The sequence below is a fragment of the Erpetoichthys calabaricus genome, chromosome 2, assembly GCF_900747795.2.
Source record: "Erpetoichthys calabaricus chromosome 2, fErpCal1.3, whole genome shotgun sequence".
Lineage (NCBI taxonomy): Eukaryota > Metazoa > Chordata > Cladistia > Polypteriformes > Polypteridae > Erpetoichthys > Erpetoichthys calabaricus.
In genome coordinates, this window is record NC_041395.2 from 87,785,161 (window position 1) to 87,805,576 (window position 20,416).

The 20,416-nt window shown below is 42.6% G+C and overlaps 1 protein-coding gene across 1 annotated transcript in view; it reads right to left on the reverse strand.

Annotated features, from left to right (window-relative positions):
- The window catches only part of pygo2 (pygopus homolog 2 (Drosophila)), a 168,001-nt gene that overhangs the window by 21,888 nt on the left and 125,697 nt on the right, over nucleotides 1–20,416 (reverse strand). The window lies entirely within an intron of this gene.

The window sequence follows — 20,416 nt, forward strand, 5'->3', positions numbered from 1 at the left end:
CCAACCCCCTATATCCTAACATTATGTTTTTTGATTTCTCCAGCACCTTCAATAATAATAATAATACCATCCAGCTGTCCCAGTTAAGGGATAAGCTCAGAGATATGCAGGTAGATGAGCCTGTGGTGTCCTGGATAATGGACTATCTGTCAGGTAGACCGCAGACTGTTTCTGAAGTGAATTTCAGCAACACTGGAGCACCACAAGGAACAGTTCTATCTCATTTTCTCCTCACTCTGTACACCTCCAGCTACAAATATAACACCTGGGGCCTCATGCATAACGGCGTGCATAGAATTCACAAAAGCCGAAATGTGCTTACGCACAGAAAAATCCAGATGCAGGAATGTGTGCGTTCACCAACTTCCGCGTTCTTCCACTATATAAATCCCGCTCAGCGTGGAAATAAACCCATGTGCACGCGCCTGCTTTTCCGCCCCAACTCCTCCCAGAATTATGCCTCTTTGAATATGCAAATCAATATAAATAGCCCTTATGCCCAGCGTTCTGTGAAAAGGCAATGGCAAAAGTACGAGGAAAAATAGAAGAATTTCAGTAAATACCAAATGGAGGCAAAGAAAAACATACTGTTTGTTGGTTTAAACAGTAATATAATAAACAAAAGGAAGTTGATCGAGTGACCTAGAGTGTCGGAGAAACTCGAAAGCTCAAGTTCACAAAGTCGCACAGTGCCCGAAATAAAAAAGAAGTTGTCACATATCAAAGTCGGCGTGAAAAGGCAACTCGTAGCCCACCATCTGAGTGTCATATGAAAGCTTATTAGGGTACAGTGAAAAAAAAGGCACACAGTGTGAAAAAAGCACGAAATGTCAACTTTAATCTCGAAATTTCCACTTTAATCACATAGTTTATTTTGTCATTAAAGTAGAACATCATAAACTTCATCTTAAAATTGTTTAATTTACTAGTTTCTCAAATCCCATCGTAACTAAAGTAGCACGTTAAATGCTTTGTTCTGTATTTGATCTTATATGTGCTCTATGTGCCTGAATCACTACGTGCTCTTCCTCCGACAGGACACAGAATCCAATATGTTCGTAATATTACAGCTCTCTGAGTAATTCAAATACTGAGAAGTATATGTGATATCATTTTCATGATGATATGAGTTAAAGCATGTTATTAAACATGGGAACACGGTGGCACAGTGATTGTTCATGTCTTACAGCAAGATGCTTGCTGCGCCATGCGTGACCTTCAATGAAATGCTTTATTACAGAAGTACTGTCTTTTTCAAACGTACTATCCCCCAATTCCTGTCCTTACTTTTCTTTCTCCAATTACCCAATCGCCACACAATCAGCTCTGTAATAGACGTTAAGCCATCTGTAAGCTTAGAACGTCGATTCTTCAAAACTCTTAAGGAACATCGAAATATCTTTGTAATGTTTAATTATTCTATCCATCTATCCTTCCAGTGTCGCTCCAGCCAGAGCATGAATACAGCGCGAGGTAGGAACAAACCATGAACGAAGCTCAAGCTCGCTAGCACTGTGGCACCGTGTAGTTAAAGTTAGTTTTATCTGTATAATATAAACAACATATTTTGCTGCATTTCATCTTAAAAATGATATCGTCATCATATGTAAATACGCGCTTTATAAAGTGGCTCAGGTTGTGCAATAATATAACTGTATCATAAGTACAATTACCTCACGGTAACTTGCAAGTACAAACAGTTCTACAAGGAGCACTTGATGGACTGATTGAGTGCATTTAGAGTTCTTGGGATGAAACTGTTTGTGAACCGCGCGATCCGAACAGGAAAGGCTGTGAAGACTTGTTCGGATGAGAGCAGTTCAAATAGCGAATGGCTGAGGCAGCGAATACTTGATGCTGTATACCGATAATTCTCTTTCCGATCGCTGTAGATCTGTGATTCACACTCAGATACAATGATATAAATACTCCGAGTGGTGCAGTGAGAGTAATATGGAAAAAGATGATCCGCTGTGGCAACCCCTAACGGGAGCAGCTGACAGAAGAAGAAGAAGGCTAAAGAAGTTATGGTATTTAGAATAGTTTGACCATTCTGTGGACCATTATATTGTTACAGGTTAATTACAATCACATGCATTAAATTTATGAACGATATGCGGTTAATTTCAGTGTATTTGATAAAGCCGCCGTCGTGGATGTGGATCTAAGAAAGGGTAACCACACAGGAACAGTAGCACTGCTTTGACGCTGGGGGCCGCCAGTCTGCAAAACCGAGCGGAGAACTTGCGTACGACAGGGTATGAGGTACCGTGGAAAAGTGCGTGGCTTTACGCCAAGTGTAGGTTTTATACATTGCGATTTGAATGTGGAAACGTTCTTACGCAACATTTCTGTGCGTACGCACCGTTTATACATGAAGCCCCAGGTCATGTCACTTGCAGGTGATTCTGCACTTATGGGGTGCATTGATAAGGGGAGTAAGACAAGAGTATAGAAGTCAGGTGGAAAACTTTGTTTCTTGGTGCAAAGAATATTGTCTACACCTTAACATTAGCAAAACCAAGGAACAGGGGCCTCATGTATAAACAGTGCGCACGCACAGAAATGTTGCGTATGAATGTTTCCACATTCAAATCGCGATGTATAAAACCTAAACTTGGCGTAAAGCCACACACATTTCCACGGTACCTCATACCCTGGCGCACACAGGTTCTCCGCTCGGTTTTGCAGACTGCCGGCACCCAGCGTCAAAGCAGTGCTACTGTTCCTGAGTGGTCACCCTTTCTTTCTTAGATCCACATTCCTGATGTGGCTTTATAAATACACTGAAACTAACTGCATATTGTTTATTAGTGTAATGCATCTGACTGTAATTAACCTGCAGCAATATAATGGTCCAGGGAATAGCCATAGTATTCCAAATACCATAACTGCTTTAGCGTTGTTACTCTCAATGCATCTTCTTCTTCTTTCAGCTGCTCCCGTTAAGGGTTGCCACAGCAGATCATCTTTTTCCATATTACTCTCACTGCACCACTCGGAGTATTTATATCACTGTATCTGAGTGGGGAATCACAGCAGCAGCTAATTGGAAAGAGAATTATCAGGATACAGCATGAAGCAGACGCTGCCTCAGCCATGGCAAAACGCTTCAGAGACTTCCCTGTAGGGACTTCGCGATTTAGAAAAAGTTTCATCCCAAGAACTATAAACACACTCAATCTGTCCATCAAGTGCTCCTTGTAGAACTGTTTGTACTTATAAGTACAATTACCTCACTGTAAACTTGCACAACAGTTATAATATTGTAGAACCTGTGCCACTTTATAAAGCGCGTATTTACATATGATGACGATATCATTTTTTAGATGAAATGCAGCAAAATATGTTGATTATATTATACAGATAAAACTTTAACTTCATTTAAATAATCTGTATTGCTAATAATTAAACATGTGAGGACACGGTGCCGTAGCGATAGCTAGTTCAGGGATTGTTCCTGCATTGCATTGTATTGTTACTGGTGCTGACGCGACACTGGAAGGATAGACTGATAGAATAATTAAACATGTACTACGAAGATATTTCAATGTTCCTTAAAAGTTTTGAAGAATCGGCGTTCTAACCTTACAGATGGCTTCACGTCTATTACAGAGCTGATTGTGTGGCTATTGGGTATTTGGAGAAAGAAAAGTAAGGACAGGAATTGGAGGTTAGTACGTTTGAAAGAGACAGTACTTCTGTAATAAATTATTTCATCGAAGGTCGTGAATGGCGCAGCAAGCTTCTTGCGTGAGACATGAACAAGCACTGTGCCACCGTGTTCCCATGTTTAATAACATGCTTTCATTCCTATCATCATGAAAAAGATATCACATATACATCTCAGTATTTTAATTATTCAGAGAGCTGTAATATCACGAATGCAATGGATTATGTGTCCTGTCGGAGAAAGAGAAAGCCCGTTTAAGAAGCAGGTAGTGATTCACACACAGAGCACATAGAAGATCAAATACAGAACAAAGCATTTAACGTGCTACTTTAGTTACAATGGGATTTGAGAAACTAGTAAATTAAACGATTTTAAGATGAAGTTTCTGATGTTCTACTTTAATGGCAAAATAAACTATGTGATTAAAGTGGAAATTTCGAGATTAAAGTTGACATTTCATGCTTTTTTCACACTGTATGCCTATTTTTTTTTGTCTGTACCCTAATAAGCTTTCATATGACACTCAGACGGTGGGCTACGACTCGCCTTTTCACGGCGACTTTGATATATGACAACTTCTTTTTTATTTCGGGCACTGTGCGACTTTGTGAACTTGAGCGTTCGAGTTTCTCCAACACTCTGTCACTCAATCAACTTCCTTTTGTTTATTATACCACTGTTTAAACCAACAAATAGTACGTTTTGGTATTCACTGAAATTCTTATTTTTTTTCTCCCATGCTTTTCCAATTGTCTTTTCACAGAACGCTGGGCTTAAGGGCTATTTATATTGATTTGCATATTCAAAGAGGCGTAACTCTGGGAGGAGTTAGGGCAGGACAGAAGGCGCGCGCACGTGCATTACTTTTCACGCTGATCGGGATTTATGTAGCGGAAGAACGTGGAAGTTTGCGTACGTACAGATTCCTGCATCTGGATTTTTCTGTGCGTACGCACTTTCCCGCTTTTGTGCTTACGCCATGTTATAGTGTGAGTTCTACACATGGCGTTATACATGAGGCCCCTGGTTACTGGGATTCACTGCACTAAAGAGCCACCATATCTGATCATTATTCAGGGAATGGATATGGAGGTGTTCCACTCCTACAAGTACTTGGGGTCCATATAAAGGACTGTTAGGACTGGTATTGGAATACAGAGAAACTACATAAGAAAGGATAGAGCAATCTTATTTAGAAGATTGTGTTCCCATAAAGTGGGGAAGTGACATCCTTCACATATTTTCAACTCTGTCATGCCCAGTGCAGTTTTCTAGACTGTGGTGTGCTGGCTGGCAACATCACTTCAAAGAGGCCCACTGAATCAACAAGAGCAGGCTCAGTTACGGGACACACTCTGGACCCCCTGGAGGTAGTAGCAAAGGAAAGAACTAAAACAAAGCTGAGTGCCATTATGAACAAAGCTGCATATCCTCTTTCAGACACATTAAACACCAAGGACTATCAGCAAACAAATTTTGAGCCAAGAAACACTACTGGGGCTCCATTATACCAATAGCAAAATGCCTGCCTAATGCTCACTACGACTGTGACAGTCAAGTCAGACATTTTCTTGCTTTTGAAAGTTTCTTCTTCTTTAGTCATTTTAGTGTGTGTTAAGACCATATTGTGTATGTAGATAGATAGATAGATAGATAGATAGATAGATAGATAGATAGATAGATAGATAGATAGATAGATAGATAGATAGATAGATAGATAGATAGATAGATAGATAGATAGATAGATAGATAGATAGATAGATAGATTCTTTATTAATCCCCAAGGGGAAATTCACATACTCCAGCAGCAGCATACTGATAAAAACAATATTAAATTAAAGAGTGAAAAAAACACAGTGCAAGTTAAAAAAAAAAAAAAATCTTGTATAATGTTAACGTTTACCCCAAACCGGATGGAATTGAAGAGTCGCATAGTGTGGGGGAGGAACGATCTTCTCAGTCTGTCAGTGGAGCAGGACAGTGACAGCAGTCTGTCGCTGAAGCTGCTCCTCTGTCTGGAGATGATACTGTTTAGTGGATGCAGTGGATTCTCCATGACTGACAGGAGCCTGCTCAGCGCCCGTCGCTCTGCCACAGATGTCAAACTGTCCAGCTCCGTGCCTACAATAGAGCCTGCCTTCCTCACTAGTTTGTCCAGGCGTGAGGTGTCCCTCTTCTTTATGCTGCCTCCCCAGCACACCGCCACGTATTATAGGGCGCTTGCCACAACCGTCTGATAGAACATCTGCAGCATCTTATTGCAGATGTTGAAGGACGCCAGCCTTCTAAGAAAGTATTGTCGGCTCTGTCCTCTCTTGCACAGAGCATCAGTATTGGCAGTCCAGTCCAATTTATCATCCAGCTGAACTCCCAGGTATTTATAGGTTTGCATCCTCTGCACACAGTCACCTCTGATGATCACGGGGTCCATGAGGGGCCTGGGCCTCCTAAAATCCACCACCAGGTCCTTGGTTTTGCTGGTGTTCAGGTGTAGGTGGTTTGAGTCACACCATTTAACAAAGTCCTTGATTAGGTTCCTATACTCCTCCTCCTGCCCATTCCTGATGCAGCCCACAATAGCAGTGTCGTAAGCAAACTTTTGCATGTGGCAGGACTCCGAGTTGTATTGGAAGTCCGATGTATATAGGCTGAACAGGACCAGAGAAAGCATAGTCCCCTGCAGAGCTCCTGTGCTGCTGACCACAATGTCAGACCTGCAGTTCCTGAGACGCACATACTGAGGTCTGTTTGTAAGATAGTCCACGATCCATGCCACCAGGTATGAATCTACTCCCTGAGGAGCAGAGGTTGGATGGTGTTGAAGGTGCTAGAGAAGTCAAGAAACATAATTCTTACGGCCCCAATGCCTCTGTCCAAGTGGGAGAGGGATCAGTGTAGCATATAGATGATGGTATCTTCCGCTTCCACCTTCTCCTGGTATGCGAACTGCAGAGGGTCGAGGGCGTGTTGGACCTGTGGCCTCAGGTGGTGAAGCAGCACCCACTCCATGGTCTTCATCACATGTGAAGTCAGAGCGTCAGGCTGGAAGTCATTCAGCTCACTAGGATGTGATACCTTTGGGACTGGGGTGATGCAAGATGTTTTCCAAAGCCTCAGGACTCTCCCCTGTTCCAGGCTCAGGTTGAAGATGCGCTGTAGAGGACTCCCAAGCTCCAACGTGCAGGCCTTCAGCAGTCTTGGCAATACTCCATCTGGACCCACTGCTTTGCTGGCACAGAGTCTCCTCAGCTCTCTGCTTACCTGGGCTGCTGTAATTGTGGGTGGGGGGAACTCTCTCCTATGCTGGTATCAGCAGAAGGATGGGTGGAGGGTGCAGTACTCTGAGGTGAGAGTGGGTTAGGGTGGTCAAACCTGTTCCAGAAGTTGTTCATTTGGTTTGCTCTCTTCACGTCTCTCTCGATGGTGGTACCCCACTTTGAGCTGCAGCCAGTGATGATCTTCATCCCATCCCACACTTCCTTTATGCTGTTATTCTGCAACTTCTGCTCCAGCTTTCTCCTGTACTGCTCCTTCGCCACCCTGAGCTGGACTCAGAGTTCCTTCTGCACATGCTTGAGCTCATGCTGATCACCGCCTTTAAAAGCCCTTTTTTTCTGGTTCAAAAGGCCCTTGATGTCACTTGTAATCCATGGCTTGTTGTTAGCATAGCAGCGTACTGTTCTTACTGGAACTGCAATGTCCATACATCAGTTGATGTAGTCAGTAGTGCAATCAACAACCTCCTCAATTTTCTCACTATTTGATCCCTGCAGGATATCCCAGTCTGTAGTTCCAAAGCCTCAGAGCCTGCTTTGCCTCAGGGGACCACTTCCTGAATGAGCGTGTGGGTGTAGGTAGCTGCCTCACTCTTGGTTTGTAGTGAGGCTGAAGCAGAACCAGGTTATACCTGGTTATGCATACAGTAGGTCAATAGTCCTATTTCCCCGGGTGTTACAATCTACATACTGGGAGAAGGCAGGTAATGTTTTGTTCAATATCACATGGTTAAAGTCTCCAGTGATTAGCACAAGCGCCTTGGGGTGCTGTGTTTGTAGTTTAGCAACAGCAGAATGGATGATGTCATCCGCTATCTCCACGTCCGTCCACCCGAGGAGGGATGTAAACAATAACAACAATGACATGTCCAAACTATCTGGGCAAGTAATAGGAACGCAGACTTATGGCCAACAGTTCGATGTCCCTGCAGCAAGTAGAGATTTTGACGTTTACATGTCCAGAGTTGCACCACCTTGGGTTCACATAGAGAGCGAGTCCTTTCTGCTTCCCGCAGGTATTTGTGTCTCTGTCCACTCTAACTGTGCTAAACCCGGGTAGCTCCATGTTAGCAACAGGGATGTTAGTTGTTAGCCACGTTTCACAAAAACACAACAAACTTCATTCTCTGTAGGTCCTGACATTTTTCACCAGCGCAGCCAATTTGTCAATCTTATTTGGTAGTGAGTTCACATTTCCCAGGATCACAGAAGGCACCGAAGGCTTGTATCACCACTTTCTCGCTAGCCGCTTAGCCTTTAGCTTAGTACCGGCTCTGCTGCCACGATACGGCCTTCTTACTTCGTCAGGTAAATAGGGAACCACACCGGCACAGGCCTTTGTTTTCAGCACTTGAAGTTGACTACCTGAATAGATGAGTCTCTGCGTGTAAAAAATCCATGTCCAAGTAGTAAGAAAATGGTAGAAATATAAAGTCGTATACGGAGCTGCTGGAAAGACTGCCACTCACGGCGGCGCCTACCATTACCAGTGTTATGTATTACATTACTCAGTGTGCTATATATATATATATATATATATATATATATATATATATATATATATATATATATATATATATATATATATATATATATATATAGTGGTAAAAAGCAGTCAACAGACCAAAAAAGCTTTGGGGATTGCCACCCCATATACAGCAAAAATATGCAAAAGTAAAGAAAACACGTCTTTACGTGGAGTTCAAAATGGAACTGGCTAACAGATTAACAACTGAGCTCAAATATGGTTAGAAGAAGGAAGAGGTGGAGTCAGAAAAGCCGGAACAGGAACTGATGTGGCGGTATGATGGATTCTGGGTATAGAAAATGACATCACCTGTGTTTGCCAGAAGTGACGTCAGCAGTGGGTGGACCAGATATGATGTCATCAAGAGGCCGGGTCTTTGTGTGAATTGCAGAGGAAGAAGAGGAGATTAAGTGAGGATTAAGTTAGTGCACCAACCCCTGGTGTGGCTGATGAATATCAGTATTTGAACCTGTAAACTGGCCCCCATGTGCACGTGTGTGACAACATATATATTTGCATTTATCTATTTATGCATTTATTTATAAAGAGCTTCTGTAAAATGTCAAACTTCTCTTTGTGGACAAATAAAGTTCAATCTATCTTTTGCAAAATGTTTTTAGCATGTAAATGTTGGTTTGGCCATACCAGAAGTTTCCTTTGTGGTTTGAATCTTTATGAGTATGTAAATGGTGCCAGTAACATATCCTTCAGTTAAATGTTGAAGGACAGAAGAGCTTCTCAAAGGTCATCTGATTTATGGGCAAAAAGAAAAGCAGCCAAGGTTGCAGATAAATGTGCATACTTGGCTTCAAAAACGGATATCATACTGAATCTGATAGTCTGAATGGAGTAACAGAACTCCAAAATTAAAATTATGCCAACACAGAAATAATTATTTCTCCAGTACCATCACACATTGCAATCAGTGTGAAGTACAGTAGAACTCAACTCTGGACTGACTACAATAGCATTGGTATATTTTTATGGATTAGCCTAAAATCAAGTCATTGTGATTTCTTATGTTTTACTTATAGTCCATATACCAGTTCAACCAGATACACATTTAACTGGGACAAGGAGTAAGATTCAAGGCAAATACTAAGAGTGCCAGAGAGGTGGCTGAATTGTGGCTATCAAATGTAAATGCCATTAACTGACACTTGGGCATTAACCCAAGAATGTACAGACTTAAACAGAAGAACATCCTAATAATAAAAAAGACTTCAAGAAAACACCCTATGAACTCCACCTTATTAATCCACCTCTCTTACACCCACCTATCCCCCCTTTCTCATTTGCTATATGTTGCCTTTGATTCCATCCATCCATCCATCCATCCATCCATCCATCCATCCATCCATCCATTATCCAACCCGCTATATCCTAACTACAGGGTCACGGGGGTCTGCTGGAGCCAATCCCAGCCAACACAGGGCGCAAGGCAGGAAACAAACCCCGGGCAGAGCACCAGCCCACCGCAGGGCACACACACACACACCAACACACCAAGCATACACTAGGGACAATTTAGGATCGCCAATGCACCTAACCTGCATGTCTTTGGACTGTGGGAGGAAACCGGAGCACCTGGAGGAAACCCACGTAGACACGTTGTATATTTAATCATTTTCCCCTGATGATGACACCTGATAGGTGTCAAATGCTCAGGAATAAAATACTATTTTAAGATATGTGAATCATTTTCTTCTTTGTGGATTTCTAGATCTAAATATGCAAACTGCATCACAGACCTCGACATCTACTTATAGTACAGTATGTATCTAACGCACTACATTTTAATTTTGAACTACGGCACTCAATTGTAATAAGAGGAAATGGCAGAATATACACTTCTGAACAGTAAAGGTAGCCTGTGTCTCCGTGTTTATACAGTGCCTGTGACATTCTCTCTGCCTGTTGTAGTTTTGCTTAGAGCAGCAATTGAACCTTTAGGTATACAGTCAGTACAAGGCAGGAATCAGGCCTGAATAAGATGTCAGTACATTGCAGGACCCACACACCTACAGTCACCTTGTAATTGCATGGCAGTTTTCAGCCACATGTTTACCTAGTATTCGACTCTGTGTGAAGTGAGAGGAAAATGGAAGCACACAAGAAAGACCAAGGGGTGAAGGATGAAATACTGCACAGAATACTGTTGGCATTGGAACCCAGGACCCTGAAGCTATGCAGCAGTATTTTCATCACTGTGCCACTGCTTCTTGATTGCATAACATTTTTAGCTACATGGCGACTTTAAACTGGCCTGAAGTGAGTATACTGTATGTGCCCTGCAATGGGCTTGCACACCATCCAGGGTTAGCTAATGGCCTAAAATAATGTAGCAAAGCATACATCTTGATGGACTCCACAGCTAACTTCTCTTCTTGAATATGATATTAAGTTATTATTTTAAATTTGTCTGCCATCATTATCCAATGCAGCTTAAAGGTTTATATATTGCAACTGTTTACATATTTTTTATTTTTTAAACAAGTGGAGCACTGGCACGTTAAATGAGTTGCTCAGTGCCACACAGTAAATTACACTGGGATCTGAACTAACAATCCTGGGGTCAGATACTTCCACCAAAAATGTTACGTTCCTTACCCTATGTAGTTTGTAGTGATGGCCAAGAATATTTTATTATCTTGTTTTCATGCAGAGCCAAAGAAAAAAAGTTATTATATGACAGGTGCCCAGTGCTGTACAATGGCAAATGATGTGAAAAATATTCATGGAAAAATGAAAAAAAAAGTCATGTTATTTTGTTGCATAGTCCACATATCTGTTATCCAGTTGTATGCTCAAATTGCACAAAACACATACTTTTTTTGCTAAACGTTATTAATCTGCCTCTCTCCATCATTCATTGGTCAAGAATCCTGTCTTCAATGTACTTAGGAAAAAATTCTTTAGTGTTTACCAAATGTTGTACTTAGTACTGGCTAAAACTAGTATAGATAAAATCTCTGACACCGACTGGTCAGCTAGACTGGTGGAATATAGGTGGGCTGAGATTAAAGGCCATTAACAGGGCAGCATAAACTTTAATGGAAGGGTTAGGGTAAAATTATTACACCTCTTCTTACTCCAGGAGGAAGGCATGGGCTGGAATGGGGGATGAATCTGCCTGAGCTAAATCACTGGGAAATATGCAGTCCATTCTTGCAAGAGGTGTGTAAAGAACCATTAGAAATGGATGAATGAGGCCTGCAAAGGCATCCTTTCTCTCTCTCTCTGCCATTTTCCATCCTGAGGAGAGGCCATTATTGCTAACCTCTGCCAATGGCATGCAAGATGAAGGCCCATACCAGACAAAGACTAAGACAGAGAGTTACCTGGTAATCTAAGCATATTGGTTTCCTAGAACGAACTAGGTCATATTATTATTCCGCTAACATTTATAATTTGCTTTCATATACTGTATGTTGGGCATATTATCTATAATACACTGAGATGGACAGCTGTCTCCTTAAGGGAAGGACAGGAGAAGGAGCTTGCACGGAGCAATACCTCTCCAGGGATGAAAGAGGGCAGCCCCCTGGCTTGCTATGGTGCCATGGGGTTGGAGTATGGAAGCTCAACATTGCCAGGGCCCATGGCCACTGCCAGAGGGCGCATGGGGAACAGCTGAGCCCTCCTTAACCAGATGGCAGCCACACCTGGAAGTGCTGCTAGAAGAAGATCACCAGACACCTGGAACACTTCTGGGTGCCCTATAAAAGGAGCCAGCTACCACTACTCTGGAAACCAGAGTCAGGAAGAAGAGGACAAAGCTTGCCAGGAGGAGTAGAATTCAAAAGAAAGTACTGTATTGTGTGCTTTGTGCTTGTGTACTGTGCTTGGGGGGGAACGAAGGAAAAGCATTTGCCCCTGTAAATTAAGATTATGTTGTGCTGCACTGGTGCCTGTGCCTGTTGAGTCAGGTGTTTGGGGAGCTGTGCGGCTCCTGGTGGTCACAACATGCATACATTTATAACTTTTCCTCCTGCCTTTTCTGGTACCCTTAATTGTTTGAGGTTTTAGATGTAAAAGAAAGGTGAAAGTAATGAAGTGTGGAGCTACAACCCAAACACTTCAGAGCATTTGCTCTTACTTCATACGTCATGAAGACTTTTGAGAGAATGGTCCCAAAACAGCTTCACCCCCTGGTTTTACAACATTTTGATCCTCTGAAGATTGCCCATTAGGCATATATACTGTAGGTGTGGAGGATGCTCCTGAGAGGATGAGGGGGTCCAGAACAGTGTGTTTGAAATGGTAGAGTGAAATTCTGCAGCACTTTAGGGAACTGTCCTTTCTCCCTTCCTGTTTACCTTCTACAGAACGGACCTCCAGTATAGTACCAGCACTTACCACCTACAGAAATTCTCAGATGGCTCTCCCATCGTAGGCTCCATTATTAATGGAGACGAATCAGAGGACAGAAGGTTTGTGCAGGACTTCATCTTCTGGTGTAGGCAGAACCATCTGCAGCTCAAAATCAGCAAGACAAGACAATAAGACAAATCTTCCAACAAGCTGATGATCCTCTGTGACCAATTACCATTCAAGGGTAGGATGTGGAAGTGGCACAGAGCTACAAGTACCTGCGGGGCAAACTAGGCTGGTCTGACAACACAGCGGTAATGTACAAGAAGGGCTAGAGAGACTGAGTTTCTCCGACACTCTGTCACTCAATCAACTTCCTTTTGTTTATTATACCACTGTTTAAACCAACAAATAGTACGTTTTGGTATTCACTGAAATTCTTATTTTTTTTCTCCCATGCTTTTCCAATTGTCTTTTCACAGAACGCTGGGCTTAAGGGCTATTTATATTGATTTGCATATTCAAAGAGGCGTAACTCTGGGAGGAGTTAGGGCAGGACAGAAGGCGCGCGCACGTGCATTACTTTTCACGCTGATCGGGATTTATGTAGCGGAAGAACGTGGAAGTTTGCGTACGTACAGATTCCTGCATCTGGATTTTTCTGTGCGTACGCACTTTCCCGCTTTTGTGCTTACGCCATGTTATAGTGTGAGTTCTACACATGGCGTTATACATGAGGCCCCTGGTTACTGGGATTCACTGCACTAAAGAGCCACCATATCTGATCATTATTCAGGGAATGGATATGGAGGTGTTCCACTCCTACAAGTACTTGGGGTCCATATAAAGGACTGTTAGGACTGGTATTGGAATACAGAGAAACTACATAAGAAAGGATAGAGCAATCTTATTTAGAAGATTGTGTTCCCATAAAGTGGGGAAGTGACATCCTTCACATATTTTCAACTCTGTCATGCCCAGTGCAGTTTTCTAGACTGTGGTGTGCTGGCTGGCAACATCACTTCAAAGAGGCCCACTGAATCAACAAGAGCAGGCTCAGTTACGGGACACACTCTGGACCCCCTGGAGGTAGTAGCAAAGGAAAGAACTAAAACAAAGCTGAGTGCCATTATGAACAAAGCTGCATATCCTCTTTCAGACACATTAAACACCAAGGACTATCAGCAAACAAATTTTGAGCCAAGAAACACTACTGGGGCTCCATTATACCAATAGCAAAATGCCTGCCTAATGCTCACTACGACTGTGACAGTCAAGTCAGACATTTTCTTGCTTTTGAAAGTTTCTTCTTCTTTAGTCATTTTAGTGTGTGTTAAGACCATATTGTGTATGTAGATAGATAGATAGATAGATAGATAGATAGATAGATAGATAGATAGATAGATAGATAGATAGATAGATAGATAGATAGATAGATAGATAGATAGATAGATAGATAGATAGATTCTTTATTAATCCCCAAGGGGAAATTCACATACTCCAGCAGCAGCATACTGATAAAAACAATATTAAATTAAAGAGTGAAAAAAACACAGTGCAAGTTAAAAAAAAAAAAAAATCTTGTATAATGTTAACGTTTACCCCAAACCGGATGGAATTGAAGAGTCGCATAGTGTGGAGGAGGAACGATCTTCTCAGTCTGTCAGTGGAGCAGGACAGTGACAGCAGTCTGTCGCTGAAGCTGCTCCTCTGTCTGGAGATGATACTGTTTAGTGGATGCAGTGGATTCTCCATGACTGACAGGAGCCTGCTCAGCGCCCGTCGCTCTGCCACAGATGTCAAACTGTCCAGCTCCGTGCCTACAATAGAGCCTGCCTTCCTCACTAGTTTGTCCAGGCGTGAGGTGTCCCTCTTCTTTATGCTGCCTCCCCAGCACACCGCCACGTATTATAGGGCGCTTGCCACAACCGTCTGATAGAACATCTGCAGCATCTTATTGCAGATGTTGAAGGACGCCAGCCTTCTAAGAAAGTATTGTCGGCTCTGTCCTCTCTTGCACAGAGCATCAGTATTGGCAGTCCAGTCCAATTTATCATCCAGCTGAACTCCCAGGTATTTATAGGTTTGCATCCTCTGCACACAGTCACCTCTGATGATCACGGGGTCCATGAGGGGCCTGGGCCTCCTAAAATCCACCACCAGGTCCTTGGTTTTGCTGGTGTTCAGGTGTAGGTGGTTTGAGTCACACCATTTAACAAAGTCCTTGATTAGGTTCCTATACTCCTCCTCCTGCCCATTCCTGATGCAGCCCACAATAGCAGTGTCGTAAGCAAACTTTTGCATGTGGCAGGACTCCGAGTTGTATTGGAAGTCCGATGTATATAGGCTGAACAGGACCAGAGAAAGCATAGTCCCCTGCAGAGCTCCTGTGCTGCTGACCACAATGTCAGACCTGCAGTTCCTGAGACGCACATACTGAGGTCTGTTTGTAAGATAGTCCACGATCCATGCCACCAGGTATGAATCTACTCCCTGAGGAGCAGAGGTTGGATGGTGTTGAAGGTGCTAGAGAAGTCAAGAAACATAATTCTTACGGCCCCAATGCCTCTGTCCAAGTGGGAGAGGGATCAGTGTAGCATATAGATGATGGTATCTTCCGCTTCCACCTTCTCCTGGTATGCGAACTGCAGAGGGTCGAGGGCGTGTTGGACCTGTGGCCTCAGGTGGTGAAGCAGCACCCACTCCATGGTCTTCATCACATGTGAAGTCAGAGCGTCAGGCTGGAAGTCATTCAGCTCACCAGGACGTGATACCTTTGGGACTGGGGTGATGCAAGATGTTTTCCAAAGCCTCAGGACTCTCCCCTGTTCCAGGCTCAGGTTGAAGATGCGCTGTAGAGGACTCCCCAGCTCCAACGCACAGGCCTTCAGCAGTCGTGGCAATACTCCATCTGGACCCACTGCTTTGCTGGCCCGAAGTCTCCTCAGCTCTCTCTTTACCTGGGCTGCTGTAATTGTGGGTGGGGGGAACTCTCTCCTATGCTGGTATCAGCAGAAGGATGGGTGGAGGGTGCAGTACTCTGAGGTGAGAGTGGGTTAGGGTGGTCAAACCTGTTAAAGAAGTTGTTCATTTGGTTTGCTCTCTTCACGTCTCTCTCGATGGTGGTACCCCACTTTGAGCTGCAGCCAGTGATGATCTTCATCCCATCCCACACTTCCTTTATGCTGTTATTCTGCAACTTCTGCTCCAGCTTTCTCCTGTACTGCTCCTTCGCCACCCTGAGCTGGACTCAGAGTTCCTTCTGCACATGCTTGAGCTCATGCTGATCACCGCCTTTAAAAGCCCTTTTTTTCTGGTTCAAAAGGCCCTTGATGTCACTTGTAATCCATGGCTTGTTGTTAGCATAGCAGCGTACTGTTCTTACTGGAACTGCAATGTCCATACATCAGTTGATGTAGTCAGTAGTGCAATCAACAACCTCCTCAATTTTCTCACTATTTGATCCCTGCAGGATATCCCAGTCTGTAGTTCCAAAGCCTCAGAGCCTGCTTTGCCTCAGGGGACCACTTCCTGAATGAGCGTGTGGGTGTAGGTAGCTGCCTCACTCTTGGTTTGTAGTGAGGCTGAAGCAGAACCAGGTTATACCTGGTTATGCATACAGTAGGTCAATAGTCCTATTTCCCCGGGTGTTACAATCTACATACTGGGAGAAGGCAGGTAATGTTTTGTTCAATATCACATGGTTAAAGTCTCCAGTGATTAGCACAAGCGCCTTGGGGTGCTGTGTTTGTAGTTTAGCAACAGCAGAATGGATGATGTCATCCGCTATCTCCACGTCCGTCCACCCGAGGAGGGATGTAAACAATAACAACAATGACATGTCCAAACTATCTGGGCAAGTAATAGGAACGCAGACTTATGGCCAACAGTTCGATGTCCCTGCAGCAAGTAGAGATTTTGACGTTTACATGTCCAGAGTTGCACCACCTTGGGTTCACATAGAGAGCGAGTCCTTTCTGCTTCCCGCAGGTATTTGTGTCTCTGTCCACTCTAACTGTGCTAAACCCGGGTAGCTCCATGTTAGCAACAGGGATGTTAGTTGTTAGCCACGTTTCACAAAAACACAACAAACTTCATTCTCTGTAGGTCCTGACATTTTTCACCAGCGCAGCCAATTTGTCAATCTTATTTGGTAGTGAGTTCACATTTCCCAGGATCACAGAAGGCACCGAAGGCTTGTATCACCACTTTCTCGCTAGCCGCTTAGCCTTTAGCTTAGTACCGGCTCTGCTGCCACGATACGGCCTTCTTACTTCGTCAGGTAAATAGGGAACCACACCGGCACAGGCCTTTGTTTTCAGCACTTGAAGTTGACTACCTGAATAGATGAGTCTCTGCGTGTAAAAATCCATGTCCAAGTAGTAAGAAAATGGTAGAAATATAAAGTCGTATACGGAGCTGCTGGAAAGACTGCCACTCACGGCGGCGCCTACCATTACCAGTGTTATGTATTACATTACTCAGTGTGCTATATATATATATATATATATATATATATATATATATATATATATATATATATATATATATATATATATATATATATATAGTGGTAAAAAGCAGTCAACAGACCAAAAAAGCTTTGGGGATTGCCACCCCATATACAGCAAAAATATGCAAAAGTAAAGAAAACACGTCTTTACGTGGAGTTCAAAATGGAACTGGCTAACAGATTAACAACTGAGCTCAAATATGGTTAGAAGAAGGAAGAGGTGGAGTCAGAAAAGCCGGAACAGGAACTGATGTGGCGGTATGATGGATTCTGGGTATAGAAAATGACATCACCTGTGTTTGCCAGAAGTGACGTCAGCAGTGGGTGGACCAGATATGATGTCATCAAGAGGCCGGGTCTTTGTGTGAATTGCAGAGGAAGAAGAGGAGATTAAGTGAGGATTAAGTTAGTGCACCAACCCCTGGTGTGGCTGATGAATATCAGTATTTGAACCTGTAAACTGGCCCCCATGTGCACGTGTGTGACAACATATATATTTGCATTTATCTATTTATGCATTTATTTATAAAGAGCTTCTGTAAAATGTCAAACTTCTCTTTGTGGACAAATAAAGTTCAATCTATCTTTTGCAAAATGTTTTTAGCATGTAAATGTTGGTTTGGCCATACCAGAAGTTTCCTTTGTGGTTTGAATCTTTATGAGTATGTAAATGGTGCCAGTAACATATCCTTCAGTTAAATGTTGAAGGACAGAAGAGCTTCTCAAAGGTCATCTGATTTATGGGCAAAAAGAAAAGCAGCCAAGGTTGCAGATAAATGTGCATACTTGGCTTCAAAAACGGATATCATACTGAATCTGATAGTCTGAATGGAGTAACAGAACTCCAAAATTAAAATTATGCCAACACAGAAATAATTATTTCTCCAGTACCATCACACATTGCAATCAGTGTGAAGTACAGTAGAACTCAACTCTGGACTGACTACAATAGCATTGGTATATTTTTATGGATTAGCCTAAAATCAAGTCATTGTGATTTCTTATGTTTTACTTATAGTCCATATACCAGTTCAACCAGATACACATTTAACTGGGACAAGGAGTAAGATTCAAGGCAAATACTAAGAGTGCCAGAGAGGTGGCTGAATTGTGGCTATCAAATGTAAATGCCATTAACTGACACTTGGGCATTAACCCAAGAATGTACAGACTTAAACAGAAGAACATCCTAATAATAAAAAAGACTTCAAGAAAACACCCTATGAACTCCACCTTATTAATCCACCTCTCTTACACCCACCTATCCCCCCTTTCTCATTTGCTATATGTTGCCTTTGATTCCATCCATCCATCCATCCATCCATCCATCCATCCATCCATCCATCCATTATCCAACCCGCTATATCCTAACTACAGGGTCACGGGGGTCTGCTGGAGCCAATCCCAGCCAACACAGGGCGCAAGGCAGGAAACAAACCCCGGGCAGAGCACCAGCCCACCGCAGGGCACACACACACACACCAACACACCAAGCATACACTAGGGACAATTTAGGATCGCCAATGCACCTAACCTGCATGTCTTTGGACTGTGGGAGGAAACCGGAGCACCTGGAGGAAACCCACGTAGACACGTTGTATATTTAATCATTTTCCCCTGATGATGACACCTGATAGGTGTCAAATGCTCAGGAATAAAATACTATTTTAAGATATGTGAATCATTTTCTTCTTTGTGGATTTCTAGATCTAAATATGCAAACTGCATCACAGACCTCGACATCTACTTATAGTACAGTATGTATCTAACGCACTACATTTTAATTTTGAACTACGGCACTCAATTGTAATAAGAGGAAATGGCAGAATATACACTTCTGAACAGTAAAGGTAGCCTGTGTCTCCGTGTTTATACAGTGCCTGTGACATTCTCTCTGCCTGTTGTAGTTTTGCTTAGAGCAGCAATTGAACCTTTAGGTATACAGTCAGTACAAGGCAGGAATCAGGCCTGAATAAGATGTCAGTACATTGCAGGACCCACACACCTACAGTCACCTTGTAATTGCATGGCAGTTTTCAGCCACATGTTTACCTAGTATTCGACTCTGTGTGAAGTGAGAGGAAAATGGAAGCACACAAGAAAGACCAAGGGGTGAAGGATGAAATACTGCACAGAATACTGTTGGCATTGGAACCCAGGACCCTGAAGCTATGCAGCAGTATTTTCATCACTGTGCCACTGCTTCTTGATTGCATAACATTTTTAGCTACATGGCGACTTTAAACTGGCCTGAAGTGAGTATACTGTATGTGCCCTGCAATGGGCTTGCACACCATCCAGGGTTAGCTAATGGCCTAAAATAATGTAGCAAAGCATACATCTTGATGGACTCCACAGCTAACTTCTCTTCTTGAATATGATATTAAGTTATTATTTTAAATTTGTCTGCCATCATTATCCAATGCAGCTTAAAGGTTTATATATTGCAACTGTTTACATATTTTTTATTTTTTAAACAAGTGGAGCACTGGCACGTTAAATGAGTTGCTCAGTGCCACACAGTAAATTACACTGGGATCTGAACTAACAATCCTGGGGTCAGATACTTCCACCAAAAATGTTACGTTCCTTACCCTATGTAGTTTGTAGTGATGGCCAAGAATATTTTATTATCTTGTTTTCATGCAGAGCCAAAGAAAAAAAGTTATTATATGACAGGTGCCCAGTGCTGTACAATGGCAAATGATGTGAAAAATATTCATGGAAAAATGAAAAAAAAAGTCATGTTATTTTGTTGCATAGTCCACATATCTGTTATCCAGTTGTATGCTCAAATTGCACAAAACACATACTTTTTTTGCTAAACGTTATTAATCTGCCTCTCTCCATCATTCATTGGTCAAGAATCCTGTCTTCAATGTACTTAGGAAAAAATTCTTTAGTGTTTACCAAATGTTGTACTTAGTACTGGCTAAAACTAGTATAGATAAAATCTCTGACACCGACTGGTCAGCTAGACTGGTGGAATATAGGTGGGCTGAGATTAAAGGCCATTAACAGGGCAGCATAAACTTTAATGGAAGGGTTAGGGTAAAATTATTACACCTCTTCTTACTCCAGGAGGAAGGCATGGGCTGGAATGGGGGATGAAT